The 17,845-nt window shown below is 38.8% G+C and overlaps 1 pseudogene; it reads right to left on the bottom strand.

Annotated features, from left to right (window-relative positions):
- Positions 1-15,373: 15,373 nt before the first annotated feature.
- Positions 15,374-17,035, bottom strand: LOC138152580 (elongation factor 1-alpha 1 pseudogene; annotated as a pseudogene).
- Positions 17,036-17,845: the final 810 nt, after the last annotated feature.

Here is a 17,845-nt window from a genome sequence, read left to right as displayed (position 1 = left end):
ATATACATATATATCTATATCATTGTATAATCTATATCAAATTTCTCACCTTCTCAAGGAGGGTAGAAAGGAAGGAGGGAGAAAACATGGAGCTCAAATTTTAGAAATGTAATGGACACCCGAGATGTAACAGGACAGCTAGGCCAATTATGATTTGATAGGAGTGTTTATTAACCAGCCGGAACTGCCTCTCAGACAGAAAGACAGTCCTGAGCTTTCTGTTAGACATAATTTTATAGACAATGTGATTGCTGGAAACAGAATATGTTTCTAAGGGGTTAGCATTGTATCTATTGAGGTTAAGCTTTCTCAGTATTATTCTTATTGAAGCAAAGCATTCTCAGTATTATTCTTATTGAAACAAAGGCTTAGTATTATTTCTACTGAAGTGAAACAGACCTGAATCCGTGGGAATCTGTGGCATGTTTCTAGCAACACAGGTGAAACATTTCTTTACTATTGGAGCCTATTAGGTGGTTTCCAAGGAACCCAGTAGGGGTCACCTCTAGTAGATTCAAGGGGGCTCTAGTGTACAATTTCTGGTGGGCACTTCACTCCCCCCTTTTTTACTGGTTAATAGTTATATCTCAGACTCATCTGAGTCCAAGGGAATATAGGGGATATAGGCAGTATGGAGGGAAAAACAGCTTAACAGCTTGAATCCTTTGTCTAACATAGGTGGTTAGGCAGTTAATAAGGCAGGGGGCCAATAGCAACCCCAATAACAACAATGCAAATGGTCCCATAAGGGAAGTTACAAGTGATGTGAGCCAGGGGGCCAATTAAAAAGGGTTTGGTACCAAGACATAGATTGTTGATGATGAGCCTCTCTGTCAGCCAAACGTTGATGTACAGTAGCCAGAGATTCCTAAAGCACCCTGGAATGGTTGACATAAAAATAACAGATTTCTTCAAGGGCCATACAAATGCCACCTTGCTTGAGAAACAGAAGGTCTAAACATCAGTTTTGGAGAACCACTTTGGCCAGGGAATCTAGGGTGGTCTCCAAGTAGGAGATTTGGCTCTCCAAGTGTCGACTTGGGAGGTGAGGGCTTCAAAATTACAATTTCCTTGTACTAGGGCCGTGATTCCCACAGCTGCTGAACCTGCTATGCCTAGACCAACTAAGATAGGGACTAAAATGGGGACAGTTCTTTTATAGTGGGCTTGTAGCCCAAAATGTTCATAAGCCCCTTCTCCTGATTAAATGTATATCTGTGGAAGGACATGAACTAAAATGCAGAATTCGGGGGAGTTACCAGCAAGGAGGCATTCCTGTACCCAAGCAGTTAAGCCTCAGGTACAGGCAAACCAAGCATTTTTAGGGGCTAAGAAAACATTTGGTGAAAATTCCTGTTTGGAAAAAACCTCGACCACTGAAGCACAAAAATTTTATAAGGTGACTGCCAGAGGACATAGGCCCTAGATTTAATACACCAGGCTTGTCCCTGCACATCTCCTAACATGAGCTTGCGGAACCAAGGTTACAGCAGACAGGGAGATCGGTGCCAGTGAGTGTGGGCTTCCAATACTGAATATCATGATCAGTCAAACGCTTTGACGAATTTAAAGCTAGCCCAACAAAATAAGGAGGGGAGGGGTTCAAGCAAAACCAGCAGTCAGAAGTTAGGCTGGCATCCGAGGAATTTAGGAAAGAGAAAACAGTACCAAGAATATGAAAAGTATAAGAGTGGGCATGTAGCCTGGGGTTTGCCAAAGTAACCCCTCAACCTGCAGGGGTTATGTTAGAGTGTGGGTTAAGGGGCCCATGCGGAGTTTGATCAACATCCGGAGGTGGGTTAAGGACAGGGTGGGACCAATGGGAATGAGATGCCTTGGAACTGGAATGCATTGAATAGTAAATAAGGCTCCGGGGTCTCTTCCTACAACATAAAATCTAACTCCCTATGTCCTCCCCGTTTTCCAAGTTTTTTCAGTCCAATTTAAAATCCTGATGACAACTGGGTTACATGACTTAAGGGTATTACAATGAAATAAAATGTGGTGGTCATGGTTGCCACCAGAGACCCAGTCAGCAATGGTTACACAATCCCAATTGACAGAGTGATATTTCCCACTCCCCCCACAATCGGGAGACCCATCCTTAGGGCAGACATATGACTGGGTTGACCAAAGGCTGCTTTTCTGCTCCACAAGCATCACCATCGGTCTCCGCAAAATGCATGCCTGTGTAGGGAAACATAAATCTGGGGCTAAGCAGGGTACAGAGATCAAAGAAAAGGGTGGGCTGGCCACGAGTCACATTTTTGAAATTAGAGTCCTATCAATTGTCTTAGTAAGAGTCCAAGAGTACAAGGTGGGAGTGTAGGGGTTGGAACCAACTAGAGACAGGAGCGCTAGAAGCAAGAACATCACAACAGTCTCTTGATTTTCAGTTGCAAGTCACCAGTGGGTTCTGCTACTCACAGGTCTGGAGAGCTGGGAGGAGTTGGCACTTTGACGTGGGAGCGGTGAATCCAGGCTTTCCTTCCGGTCACTTTAGCAGCAGATGGGGTAGTCAGTATAACCTGATATGGGCCAGTCGAATGGGGCTCAAGTGAGGAGTCTAGGGGTAGTTTGCAGGTGGGCACTCAATCTCCAATATTCACTGAGTGTGCAGGATTTTAGGGTGGCCAATGAGGAGTAGCCTGGTACACTGCCCGAACTGCATTTTGGACATCTCAAGGAGCCTGGAGGGACTTGAGAAGTAAATCATTAACAGTCGTACATAACAGCATTCAACACCCAAAATACAATAGGAGGTAGGGTGCTGAACAGAATCTCAAAAAGAGAAGTGAATTTTACACATATGTATTCAGTTACAAATATTAACACTTGCTTAGATGATAGAATAACTACAAATTCAGATTAAAACAGCAAGTTCTTTTTCTCTTTACAATTTGTTACATCAATTTAGCAAGAAACATGTCTTGCAAATGGAGGTTTTAGTGGGTCTCTTAGAATCACACTAGAGATTTTAAAAATTCCTTCTAAAGGTATTTTCCTTCTTCAAAACAGTTTCAATGATCACTAAAACTTTGTGAAGGAAGTTAATTGAAAACTTTTAAATGATCTTAAGCAGTTTGCATAAACTTTCTGTACATATTCTAATTCTAGATGAAAAATAATATTAGATTTTCCAATAAGCTAACAAAAAAGCTCACATCTTTCACTGATCACTTGGTCTGAGCATAGAAACCTGTTACAGAAGGAAAAAGGCAGGGACATGTGACATTCCAAATATGCTAGGAGAAAACATTCTTGACTCTGTGTAAATTGAGGTATAGTTACAGATATTCCATCTCATGCAGCATCTGTTCCACCTCATAGCTAGACTCAGGAATAGGTGGGAAACTTTCCTTTTCAAAGGAACCTCATGGGTAAACTGAGCCAGGAGGGATCCCATCCCAGACAGAGGCTAAGATTGTCCTTTCAGCCATTACCAAATGTAGACTTCCACCTGTTGACAGCACAGGATCACATTCCTCTGAGTAGCAAGTGGCATTTCCTGTCAGACGCTGATTTAATGCAGGCAACTATACCCAAATTCAGACTCAAAATAAAATTTAGTTATGGTCCCAAGTGCTTTTTACCATAAACAACAAGCCTCACCAATCACAGCTTAGAGCCAGTTATAATTATTTCTATTCTCGTGGGGCTGTGATAAGCAATAAAAATGTATCAGATCTTATAATGTAAGGAATTCCTTTTACCATCCTTCTAAAATATAAAAGCCAATTTATAAAAATCCTTTTTAATCTTTGCAACTTCTTAGCAAGTTAGGTTCATTTAAAACTTCCTTTCTCGGGCTGAATGACCTTGCCTAGAAATAATTTCTAGAGGATTTAACAGTTTTACAACATAAAGACAATATATATGAATTGTAAGCAGGAGAGACTGCTCTGAATGGGTAGAACTAGTCAAACAAGTTTTCATACAATAATCAATAAACAATTTTAGGTTTTAACATTAAAACATTAGCCCAAAATTGCTTAGTTAACAGTTTTACAAGTTTTTTTTTTTTTTCTAAATAGCAGATATACATATTTAAAGTAACACTACTGGTCTTACACAAGTTTCTCCTCACTCAGGTTTTACAATATATAGTGTAGAAATACAACCATAAAATAAACTTCGGGATGACATTAATTGCATTTCCAAATTACATGTAAGAATGATTGATCTTACTAAGTGAAGAGGCTAGTTGACTTCTGACCTCATTTTCTCCTTTCTTTTTCTCATCTCCCCACTTTACAGATGAATTGAGACTCAGGGTTAAATGATTAAGTCTAGGTCACACAACCAGTCAGTGCAGAATTCCAAACACACTGCTTCTCACTGACAAGCTTTTTCTCACTTTTCTGATTTTCTCTCTTTCGTCTTTCTCTTAGCTTTCTCTCAGCTTTCTCTCTGTTTTTTTTCCTTTTTGCTCTATATTCTGGGGTGTTTTCTCCCTGCTCCATTATTTTCCAGGAGTCCTTAGCAACCTTCTTTAATTCCTTGGCACTGGAACAAGCAAAGTGATTATTTGCAGCAAGGGAGAGATCTCTTAGATGGTACTGAAGTTGGGGCTTCATGGTACAGAGTGAACTCTATATTTCAGGGGGAAACCCTCCATTTTCCCAAACTCATCACCCTCAAAGCACATTATCAGCTTATACTCTTATCAAATAAACCTCTATGAATGTTTAGCTGTAGCAGACCTTGGTTATGGGGTGGTCGATTTGCCTGGAGCATTGAGGAGAGGGTTTGGGGAACTTGAAGTAGAAACTTCAGGCTCTGCTTACTTAGAGAGGTGGACTTCAGGGTACCTGGCGATCTAAAACTTGCTGATGGGAGCTAAATCAAGTACTCTTTTACTAAACTATTTAGGCTGTGGAAAGAATATAATTTTAGCCTGAATAGCCCAGATGTAACACACACTTTAGTAGCTCAGATTTATCCCAGGGTTAGTATATGGAATAATGATTAACTTGTGTTTGTACCTTTGTTTCACAAGCTTCTTTTCCCTTGTCTAAATGTTCCCATGTCATTCAGAAAAGTGTTCTGTTCCAGGGATTTAACCTTTCAGGTAGGCAGATGACAAGCTCCTGTAGCTCCAATGTAGCTACTGTGCCTTCCCCCGTTTTTTATTTTTGGAGGAAGTTAACTCAAATTAACTTCACTACAGCCCTAGCTCAGTTTATAGCCAGGACAACAGGGATATAAAAATCTTAATGGTTCAAACCTCCTACTGTCTCCTTAGCTCCTTCAGAGCTGGATGACGGGGGGGGGGGGCTCCATAGCCCTAGCTAAGAAGAACTGGGACCACAGGGAAGAGAATCTTGGTGGATTTTTTTTTGCCTTTTGCTCAAATAAACTTTTCTTAGATGTTCATTCCTTTAAAATTTCATATCTACTCCAAAACTTTAAGAGAAACTGCTTCTCATACAAAACAGATAATACAACTGTTTACCAGTAACAATCATGGTCTTAATTTTGAACTTTGAAATAAAAACAATTGAATAACCAAGCTGGTGACCTTAAACTTCAGGTTTTGTAGTGCCAAATAGTAACCAGAATGAATTCAATTACCTGGATCTATATTCCCAATGATGTTGCACAGTTCTCTTTCTGTGACCCAGGAAAGCGTTAAGTGTTATTCCTATTTCAAAGTGCAGCTTGAAAACCTACTTCTCTTTGATCATTGAAGTGACCCCTTTTCCCTTAGACAGATTTTTTGGGGGAAATTTCCCATTCTCTCTCTGTCCATTTGTCTTTCTACTTCGAGGACTTTGGCTGGAGTTCAAGGAGTAGAACGAGAAATGGTTTTCTGCCAGCAGCCTTTCTTTAAGAGATTATCAATCTTTCTAGCTCAGGTACAGCATTCTTTTGGCTGCTTGGGTAAATTTGGCTTACAGGGTGGAAGATTTAAAAATTTCTTTCCACAGACAGACTGAATATACAAAAAAACACAGCAGAGCAAAAGGAAGAAGGTTTCCTCTTTTCCACCTGCCAGTATCTCAGAGACAGGATATACACAAAACAACACAACACACAGGCAGTGACATCTAGCAACAATCCACAAACAGACAGTTAAAGGTGCAGTAACACTTTAACAGCAAACACAAAATTCAGAGGAGAGGGAAAAGAGAAAAAAAAATAAAAACAAAACAGAAACCAGCACTCCGTCAGCGTCCTGACCTTGGAGGCCCGTAGGGGCTGTACCACTGCATCCAGCTTAGCCTCCTACTTTTACCTGGGGCCGAGGGACAGAGTCTCAGTGATCACCCCCTAGGTACCTTTACAGATCATGAGTACTCACCTAACAGAACACTCTTGGATCGAATTGAAATAATTTGCATAGGACTCAGGTTCCAGTCAGCTCAGGGAAGCAATGTGAGCCTGGGGCCAAGGAATTTCACTTGGTGGCCTCCCCTAGGTGAGACTGCTCTCCTGGCCCTCCAGGGAGCTTGGTCCAGCTGGCAAACAGAGCCAAAGGCTATCTTGGTGGAACCTCCAATATGTAATGGACACCCGAGATGTAACAGGACAGCTAGGCCAATTATGATTTGATAGGAGTGTTTATTAACCGGCCAGGACTGCCTCTCAGACAGAAAGATAGCCCTGAGCTTTCTGTTAGACATAATGTCATAGACAATGTGATGGCTAGCAACAGAATATGTTTCTAAGGGGTTAGCATTGTTTCTATTGAGGCGAAGCTTTCTCTGTATTATTCCTATTGAAGCAAAGCCTTAGCATTATTTCTACTGAAGTGAAACAGACCTGAATCCGTGGGAATCTGTGGCATGTTTCTAGCAACACAGGTGAAACATTTCTTTACTATTGCAGCCTATTAGGTTGTTTCCAAGGAACCCAGGAGGGGTTCCCTGTAGCAGTTTCAAGGGGGCTCTAGTGTATAATTTCTGGTGGGCACTTCAGAAACAAATGTTAAAATTTTTTGTTTACATGTAATTGAGAAAAAAATGAAATAAAAATTAAATGTTTAAAAAAGTTCTGTGCCTGAATTGAGGGATAGCATTGATAAAAGCTTGGAAAAAGAAAGATCCTTATCAGGGGTGGCTAGGTGGCGCAGTGAGTAAGAACACCAGCCCTGGAGTCAGGAGGACCCAGGATCAGTTCTGGCCTCAGTTACTTAACACCCACCCACACACACACACACACACAAAATTGGCTGTGTAACCTTGGGCAAGTTACTTAACCCCAATTGCTTAAAAAAAAAAAGAAAGATCCTTATCTTCTGGCTTCCAACTTTTAGAGGAGGACAGACTCTTCAGATGCATGAAGGGAAAAAGCTGACATGTAAAGGAACCAATATAGGGATCATTTCCCTGTGAACTGTTTTCTACATTAGAGACTTTAAGAAATTTCTCATCAGTTAAGATCTGGGGCTGTCTTGCTTGTACTGAGATATTTGTTCCCAATGGGAGAGTACATTCATTCATTAATATCTGGTACACACTCTGATATCTGTTTACTATCATCTTGTATAAATGGGTTTATTTGCTATGTATTCATTGTGAAATTAGCACTCAGTGGAAAGGAATCCAAACTTTGGCTATATAGCTTGGAGTACTACTCTGTTGATGAAAAGTGATTAGGAGCATAACTTGAACATAAAAAGCAAATTTCCTTCAGACTAACAACATTTAAGGTGCTGCATATATATATGTATGTATGTATGTATGTATTCTTGTATCATACCCTTTCTCTGTGGCAAACAAAGCTAAACTCTGGCCACAGCCTCCTGTTTCTCCTCTTGGAAGGAATCAAAGACCCTTCAGAGAAGGATGGTTAGGGAAGACTATAGATATGCATGTGTCCCTGCTGCCACCTCCAGATAGACAGACCTATGTAGACATGCATAACTAACTAGGACAATAAATCACAGGCCACTTCCCTTAAGTAAAATGTAACTCTTGTCATACTTTTCACCAGCAAAGGAATATTGTACATGAAGCAGATGCTCTGCAAATAATATTGGCAGTAACAATGGTGGAAGCGATATTATTGGTGATGGAATAGATCTAAAAATTATCAGGAAGGATATAGAGACTAGAGGGAAGCCTGAGGTGATGAGGTCCTATACCAAACTGATAACAGTGTGAGAGGAAAAAAGGTGATACCCAAGAGATGTTACAAAGGTAAAAACAACAGAACTTGATAACTGATTGAATATAAAGTATTGGAGAGTAGTTGTGAATAACATATTGGTTGTGGACACGGCATATTTGTTAGATGATGATGCTTTCAAAAGTAACAGGGAAGTTGGAGAGGGGAGGTTGGGGGGGATGATGAATTCAAATTTGATCATATTGCTCTTAATATGTGTATAGGGCATATAGTTTGAAATGTCCAATAGGAAGTTTCAAATGCAAGTCTAGAGGTTAGGAGAAAGGTTAAGGCTAGTAGATAGACCTGAGAACCATCAGCTATGGGATAATAATTAAATCCATGGGAATTGATGATATTGCCAAAGGAAATGGTAGGGAAGGAGAAGAGAATATGACTCAGAATAAACCAAGGGGATACTCATGTTTATTCAGTATGACCTGGATAAAGATCCTGCAAGGGAGACTGAGAAGTAATTATATAGGTAAGGGAAGAACCAGGATAGAAGAGGGTCATAAAAAGCTACAGAAAAGAGGCTATTAAAGAGAAGAGAGTGATCAACAGCATTAAAGACTTCAGAGAGGTGAAGGAGGACAAGGATTGAGAAAAGATAATTAGATTTGTCAATTATGAGCTCATTGGTAACTTGGAGAGAGAGTTACTGTAAATAAGCAGAGAGGAGATAATAATGCATTCAAGTCAAGACAAATAGCAAGAGCAAAGGTATAGAAACTATGACAACCTCAAGATCAACACAGGACACTTGAGCAGGGAATGGTATCATGCCATGCCCATCTTTTTGGCAGAGACTATATTACGTGTAAGATCATCAGCGACCAAACTAAGTGGAATCACCATGTAATGGTGTCCAATTGTAATAGTGTCACCAGAAGATTTCGACAGCTGTACAGTAATGTAGGGTTTCTACTTCTTATATACCCTGGTTAAATATTTTCCCTAGGCATATACCCTCCAATTATGAATGTAGTCTACAGATTTCTCCATACACATTTCATAGGTGTCCTCTATTTTTATTTCTGCTAATAATGTTAATACTCAGTGGGAGAGTTTGGCCAACACATATTGAGGAAATGTTCTATTACAACTTTTCTTGCTTCTTTTAAATGGCTTTGATTTCAACTTATACTTTCTTTTTTTTTCTTTTCCCTTTTTTTGTCTTCATTAATTTGTTTGTTTACATTTAGTTTCCAAGATTCAGTTCCACAATCCCTTGAGTTTCAAATTTTCTCCCCCTCCTCCTTCCCCTCTCCCCCCACCCATGGAAGCATGCAATCAAAAATAGGATCTGCAAATACTTCCACATTTGACATTAGTCAGGTTATAAAGAAGGATTGTAACAGATGGAATGAACAATGGGAAACAGGAAACAAAACCAAACAAGAAAAAGAAAGAGAGCTAGTAATTTGCTTCAATCTGCATTCAAACTCTTTTTTTTCCTAGTTCTTTCTCTGAATATAGACATCTCTCTCCATCATGAGTCTTTTGGAGTTGTCTTATGAACCTGCATTGCTGAAAGGAGTCCAGTCTATCAAAGTTGGCCATCACATATATTTTGTGTCTTTAACTATGTACAGATTTCTCCTGGTTCTGCTCTTCTCACTCAGCATCAGTTCGTATAAGCCTCTCCAGGTAAATATGAAGTCCATCTGCTCCTCATTACATTCATATAGCATTACTTGTTTAGCCATTCCCCAACTGATGGGCATCCCCTTAATTTCCAATTCTTTGCCACCACAAAAAGAGCTGCTATAAATATTTTTGTACATATGGGTCTTCCTCAAACATTTGCTAGTTATACTTTCTTACTAGTAAATAGAAATATATCTTTGGGGACTCATGGGTTATGGTTTTGAGTAGATATGGAAATGTAAAATACTTTGAATCTAGGTCAGCTTGCCTCGTTGCCCCATGTTGAAAGTGGGCTGGATCATAGATTTTGATATAGAAGATCTGGAAGAGATCAAAGAAATTAACCATGCCACAAAGTTGTGTCTTAGGAAAAATAAAATAGTCTCAAAATAGTGTATATTTTTATGTGAAGATAGAGAGACTGGTAGCAGGGAGAGCACTTCCATGACTTTGTAATTGTCCAAGTAGGAGGTAAATATGGTCTGAAATAGGCAGGTGGCAATGGGAATCAAAAGGAAGAGATGCATGCTTCATGAAGAATACATCGACAAGACTCAGTGACTGACTGTTTTCAGACCATCTGGTAAGGCCTTATATACATCATCTTATCATCATTGTCATTATCATCATCATCATGAAACATCTATTGAATATTTATTATTTGTAAGGCACTGTGTTAAACGCCAAGAAATAAAAGAAAGAAAAATAAATGATGACTGAGTTTATGAACCTAAGTGCCTGAGGAAGTGATAGTACCATACACAGAAATAGGAAAGTCAGGAGGGAGAGATGGTTTAAAAGGGAGAGAGTTGCGACTTTAATTTTATTTATTTATGTGTATTTTAATAAGTAATTTTTCAGACAATGAGAAGCAGAGTGATATAATGGATAGCGACCTTACCTTGAAACCAAAAACAACTGGATTCAAATCCTACCTCGAACCTATACTTGCTATGTGACCCATCATGTGCAATCATCTTTTCCCCCCTATGCTACTGTGTTATGGAAATGCTTGTTTTATTTCTTAAGTTTGGAATAAAATAAATATTTTTTAGAAGTAGGTGGCAAGTATCTTAACCTCATAGTGCTCTAGGTAACTCTTTATTACTAGAAGCTCCAGAAAAGAGTGTCAAATTCAATGGTAGAGAAAGTTCTTTACTGGAAGCTCCCAATGCCAATGAAATCACAGATCTTATTCCTTTCTTTCCCCCCACAAAATTCTCAAACAGCTACAGAAGCAATCAACTTACTTGTAATTAGTCTATAATTTTAGAGATTTTCTCATGGAGCTTCTCTTACCCCTCTTCTTTTTTATCCTGCTCTTTATTCTACTTCTATTTCTCCCTTTTTTCATTCTCCTTCCCTCCCTTATCCCTTATTAATAACTCACATTTCTCCTTATAGATGGACTTAATATTGGGTGAGCTTAGGTTGAAGAAATGGCAAAACATCCAGGAAGAAACTTCCAGCTGAAAGTTGAGAATGGAAGTATGGGCCAGAAATTCAAGATACAGTTATGATAGATAGATAGATTTAGAGATATATGTATGTATATGTATAATATGTGCTCTATAGACAGAGTATGCATTTATCTATATACAGATAAAGATACCTATAGAGGTAGATATTGACCTATAGAGAGATACAGAGATTGATAGATACCTATAAATATGGAATTATATATAGAGTTCAATAGATTTCTCTATATATTTTATTTATCTATATTGATTGATGGGTATCTATATAGAACTTATAGATTTATAATACATATAGATATTATCGCTCTTTCTCTGTCTTCTCAGTCTCTATCAATTATACCTTGAATTTCTGTCCCAAACTTCCATTCTCAACTTCCAGGTGAATATTTTTTACTGAATGCTGAGAGATAGAGAGAGAGAGAGAGAGAGAGAGAGAGAGAGAGAGAGAGAGAGAGAAAGTGAGAGAGAGTATAATTGAGAATATTAGTTCAAAAGAAGTTTTCTTGATATTTTCTATCTTTAGTAAAGAAAAAAAGAATCAGCAAAACAAATAATGCATAGAAAAATTCTGAAAGTAGATGCAAAGTTTCACATCTCTGAAACTCCCACCTCTGCAAAAGGGTGAGGTGGGATCATCTTCTTTAATGCCAAGCTTGTTCTTTGCAAATTAGCCACATTCACTTTTGATTACTCTGTGACTGTTTTTCTTTCAATTTATGTTACTAGACATTAAGCTAAAACCTGATTCTTAAGAAATTTTCTCTTGAAGCACTCAGGTGGGAGACCTAATGAGTGTAAAAAAAGGAATCTGACCCTCCCTCTAGGTGGTCAGGCTTCTCCAGGACTGAGCCCTGTCTGGACTGTGTGCAGAGCAGAGGGGCCCCTTAGTGGAAAGGGAGGGGAAAATTGGCCCAGGCAACTTCAGCCCAACAGTAATTATTATTGTTAGGTAAGCAAAGTACTGAAATACTTCTCTTTAATATAGAGTTATCAATGATCTATATAGATACAACACATTTTGAAATGAGAAGTATATACTTTAAAAATTAGTCAATGGTTGTGTAGCATTTCTCTTTTATCCACGACTAATTGCAGTTCAACCACAGGTGGCAAAATTGGTTATAATTTACTATGAAGTATGAGAGGCATTAGCTCAAATTTTCTGAAACAGATTAGGCTAAAAAGATTTATGATTACATTTAGAAACATTAGACTCAAGACAGCACGTTGAGGCATGACAAAATAGCAGCTAATAACAGATCTCATTAAAGACTGTTTATTTAAATGAATATTACCCTGTCAGGGTTATTTTCTCTGCTGGATAGAACTCACTTTCATCCAGTTAAATAATGCCAAAATACAGACACCAGAGGATATGAATGTACCAATAGAGAGCTAGAAATACAAATTCAGGCTCTTACTAATCCATCCTAATTCTTAGATAATTCTATGGTATTCTGGTTTCTTCTAGACTTTGGGCCCTAACCCTAGAAGATCTTTTTACTTTTACACAAAAGAAGAATAAAACTCAGAAGGAACATCTCAGAAATATAGCCCATCTGTGAATATAGCAGGCAAATCTGAGTCACTCCACTCTGTTGAAGATGTTCTCTCACAAGTAGCATCAGGGAGGTGAGTGCTTTTCTGTGGTAGAATAGACATCTCAACCTCTTCTCTCTCCATCTTCTCGAGGGAAGACTTTATTTTCCTGCTAGGAGGGGAAGAAGGAGATAGGAGCCAGAAGCTTTGTTAGTTTGTTCTCCTGTGAGAGTAGTGGTACTGAAGAGTGAGGTAGTACTGGACTAGAATTATATCTATCTAGTTCCTTAAATGTTATTACTCTAGGGGATGCAGTTTTCAGCTTCAAGTAAACTTCTGGTTACTGTTCATTAATGGGACTCAAGATCTTTATATAAGACTTGACTCCTTTTCTACTCCATGCCAGTTTCTCAATGAACACACACGGTAGGTAGCAAAGAAACCTGTCTGAGTCAATAACGAAACCAAAATTTAACATAACTGCCAAGCATTCAAATTCTACTTCAGAGGGCAAAATCTAAAGGGCTGGTCATGTTATTCAAATGCCAAATACACAGTTGCCTAAAAGACTATTTTATGAAGAACTCACAAAAAGCAAATGCTCACATGGAGGTCAGAAGCAGTGACACAAGGACACTCTTAAGGTCTCTCTGAAAAACTCTGGAACTGATTATAAGACATGGGAGCGACCAGCACAGCATGGCATGCCTGCATCAAAGAAGGTACCATGCTCTATGGGCAAAGTAGAAATGTGAGTTATACTAATTTAGACATCTCTACTCCAAATGTTCATGTGAACTATTACTTTCCCACCTGTGGTAGAGTCTTCCAAGTTTGTATTGGTCTGATCAGTCACAGTTAGACACACTATACCTGACCCCAACATAGTGATGTCATTTTGGTCCTTTGCAAGAATGAAGGACAACAACCAATCAACACCCCTTTATTTTTCAGACTGTCCTACTTAAGTTCTCACAGTTCTGTGTGTTGTTCCCTACTTTTCACAGACTGTTTACTATGAATTAAATGTGCCATCTCCATACCTGTACCTCTTAGAATTCTTATCTTCCCTCAAGGTTCGGCTTATTTGTCATGTCCTGGGAAGCTTTTCTTGACACTCTATTATTCATTAGTTTTCTTTCCTCAAATTATTTATGTATGTATTTACCTAATTATGAACACACCTATCTCAAGGAGAATGAAAGCTACATGAGACCAATCTTATTTTTTTTTTCCTTTTGTCTTTCTATCCCCATCCCTAAAACCAAAGTCAACCTCTTACACATAGTAGGCATTTGATAAGTTGTTGTTGGATTGCATAGAATTTCATTATTTGTACTCTTCAATGTTTGTTTTTCTCTCCTCCCTGATGATCTCAAAATAATCTTTCTTCTTCTATATAGTAGTAGTCTCTGATTATTTTTTTGGAGGGTGTACCACTTTTAGGCAGAAAAAGATAATATACCCACATAGTCCATATATGGAAACTCTATCTGCACCTGGAAATGAAATGAAAAAGACTAAGACTCAGGAGTTTCAGCCATGGGGATCTTGTCTAACCCAGGATTCCAGGTCATCCAATTATCCAATAAGATCAGCATGGAAGCCTTGAGAAGCTGGAGTCTAGGGATATGAACCTATGTGGGCTCTTAGGACTTAGAACTAAATTAGACTCATAAAAGCTGCTGAGTTAAGCCATGAACCTAATCCCCTTCCCTTCCTTAGAGACCAAGGTTATTTAAATGGGGAAAAGGAGGACTATTCCTTGAAGGTATGGAGGGAGGTAGGGAGTTTGTGTTTTGTTTTGCTGCACAAAAGGCTGTTAGGTGGCCCAATAGAAGGCTAAAGTGTCCAATCTGCTGGTTGTCCTAAAAAGAATGAGTCTTCCTTGTAGAAAAGCATGGAGAGAAGAAGCTAGAGATATCTGTTTTGCCTCCTTCAAGTCACACGAGGACAGGGCCTTGCCATATGTGGGTCTCTCTACATATGTGTGGTCATTTCTACTGCTACATTAGTAAATATCTTTGCTAAAAGTTCATTAGGTCTTCTGATTATTAATAAGATGAATATTGGTGAAGATTTATGTATTATAATGTTAGGAGTACAGAACTACAGGGTATCCTCTGAGGATGCATTTAATGAATTTGAAGACAAGTTAAAGAAGGAGCCCAGAGAAAAATACTACAATAAAACTGCAGAAATTTTCAGTCGAGATAGCATTCCAAATTCATGTAGTCTGACTCCCTTCCAACATAGAATTCCCCTCTATTATCAAATCAGATGTTCAAATCCTCCTCAGAATCACTTTTCTCTGAAGAGTTTTGTAAAGTGTAAAGGATGTTAAGGCACTGTATACTTGCAATTCATCTTCCCTTTTGTCTTCCTCTTTCTTCACTTCCTTCTAATCACAGCTATTGGTAAAGTTATACCAATGTCCTTAACCCATCATAAAGTAGACACTACTTAAAGAATTTTTGTAATTGTCCTTGAAAATAAGAGACAGATGGCAGGACCTCTATATTACTCTCATCCAATTTACTCTCCACTTCCTTTTTCTCTTTCCTCACACTTCCCATAAACACATTCATAACTAATTTTCTTTTTTTTTTTACATTAAACTGTTTTAATGGTCTTAAAATTCTGTGACAGATTTTTGGTCAAGTTGTTTCCATTTAAAAATTACTGATTTTAAAAACTAATAACTTAAAACTGCCACAAAACAAATGGTCCACAAAAATATTCCTTTCCTCCTGAAGCTTTTACAATGCATTGTAATCATTAACCAGTCTTTTACTATTAAACTTAAATGGCCAATTGAGACAAACAGTACTGAGACCATTCTTCCACCACTGATTAAGACTGGGGTGGCAGGTGTTGTACAGAATATTCATTTAGCCTTCTGGGCCTTCTGGGCAGATTTTGTGACCTTGCCAGCTCCAGCAGCTTTCTTGTCAACTGCCTTGATAACACCAACTGCAACAGCAAAATGACCCAGAGGAACTTAGGGCCATCTTCCAGCTTCTTACCAGAACAATGATTGAACTTTTCCTTCAGTTCAGCAAACTTGCAAGCAATGTGTGCAGTGTGACAATCCAGAACAAGGGCATAGCCAACACTGATTTGGCCTGGATGGTTCAGGATAATAACCTGTGCCGTGAAACCAGCTGCTTCCATAGGTGGGTCATTCTTGCTATCACCAGCCACATTACCAGGGCATACATCTTTGACAGACACATTCTTCACATTGAAACCAATGTTATCGCCTGGCAGAGCCTCACTCAAAGCTTCGTGGTGCATTTCAACAGACTTTACTTCAGTTGTAATATTTACTGGGGCAAAGGTGACCACCATGCCTGGTTTGAGAACACCAGTTTCCACTTGGCCAACAGGTACAGTACCAATACCACCAATCTTGTAGACATCTTGGAGGGGTAGATGAAGGGGCTTGTCAGTTGGATGAGTCGGTGGCAGAATGCAATCCAAAGCTTCAAGCAGTATAGTTCCATTAGCATTGCCATCCTTACGAGTGACTTTCCATCCCTTGAACCAAGGCATATTAGAGCTTGGCTCCAGCATGTTGTCACCATTCCAACCTGAAATTAGCACAAAATCTACTGTGTCAGGGTTGTAGCCTGATAGGTTACATATTATATATTACTTAATATAGGTACTGACTTCCTTGACAATTTCCTCATATCTCTTCTGGCTGTAAGGGGGCTCGGTGGAATACATTTTGTTTATGCCAACAATCAGTTGTTTTACACCTAATGTGTATGCCAGAAGGGCATGCTCACGGGTCTGCCCATTCTTTGAGATACCAGCTTCAAATTCACCAACACTGGCAGCAACAATCAGGACAGCACATCAGCCTGAGATGTGCCTGTGATCATGTTCTTGATAGAAGTCTCTGTGTCCTGGAGCATCAAAAATGGTACATAGTACTTGCTGGTCTCAAATTTCCACAAGGAGATATCAATAGTGATACCATGCTTACGTTCAGCCTTCAGTTTATCCAAGACCCAGGCATATTTGAAGGAGTCTTTTCCCATCTCAGCAGCCTCCTTCTTGAACTTCTCAATGGTTCTCTTATCAGTTCCACCACATTTGTAGATAAGGTGGCCTGTGGTAGTGGACTTGCCCGAATCTTTGTGTCCAGTGATGACAATGTTAATGTGAGTCTTTTCCTTGCCCATTTTTGTGGAGTTTTAGCGTTGGTTTTCACAACACCTGTTTTCTGGCGGCAAACCTATTATGAAAAAACCATAACTAATTTTCAATATGTTAAGTGATCTTTAGCAAGCTGAACTATAAATCAGGACTGTTCATCTGAAGCGAAGCACACGTAAATGTAATATTACATAGATCCTTGGATGTCTCTCTTAGGGACAGGATGGGATCTGTGAATACTTTGGTTTAGGGAACTCCCAGGGAAGAAAACTCTTTATTTTCCTCCCACTTAGTCATGTTTCAAAATTGTAAAATAAATTATAAATAATAATCAAGAAACATAAAGTGAAAAACGTATGCCTAAATCTGTACTTAGATTTTATCAGATATATTTCTGAAGGTGGATAGCATTTTTTATCATGAATCCTTGGTACTTCAATTTCACAATCCCAACTCTATTCTGGTCATTTCCAGATGGACTTCCTGATGCCCAGCAAATGTAACATATCAAAAACTAATCCCAGAAACTTGCCACAGTCTTAAATCAATTCCTAAGTTTCCAGTTTCTTCTAGAAGTGCCCCCTTTGTCCATACTTTCGTCCCATAAGCTTGAAAATGGAAAGGCATTATTCAGTCTTCTCTGTCTTTCAATCCTCACATTCAACCAGCTTCCAAGTCCTGGATGCTATGACATTTTGTGCATATATGTTTAGTATTGTTATTTCTTCATTGTCTATAGTTCATTTTAGCAAGATGTAGTTTCCTTGTTTATCTTGTTAAATTAGATCTATTTTTACTTATGCTTTGTCTGAGATCATGATTGCTACCTCTATTGTTTTTACTTCAGTTAAAGCATAATAGATTCAACTACAGCCCCTAATTTTTACTCCTTATGTGTT

Source organism: Petaurus breviceps, unplaced genomic scaffold, assembly GCF_028583685.1.
Source record: "Petaurus breviceps papuanus isolate PSGF00001 unplaced genomic scaffold, PetGlider_PUasm1.0 90925, whole genome shotgun sequence".
Classification (NCBI taxonomy): Eukaryota; Metazoa; Chordata; class Mammalia; order Diprotodontia; family Petauridae; genus Petaurus; species Petaurus breviceps.
The sequence above is the reverse complement of the archived record's forward strand: the minus strand, read 5'-3'. Positions and strand labels throughout refer to the sequence as shown.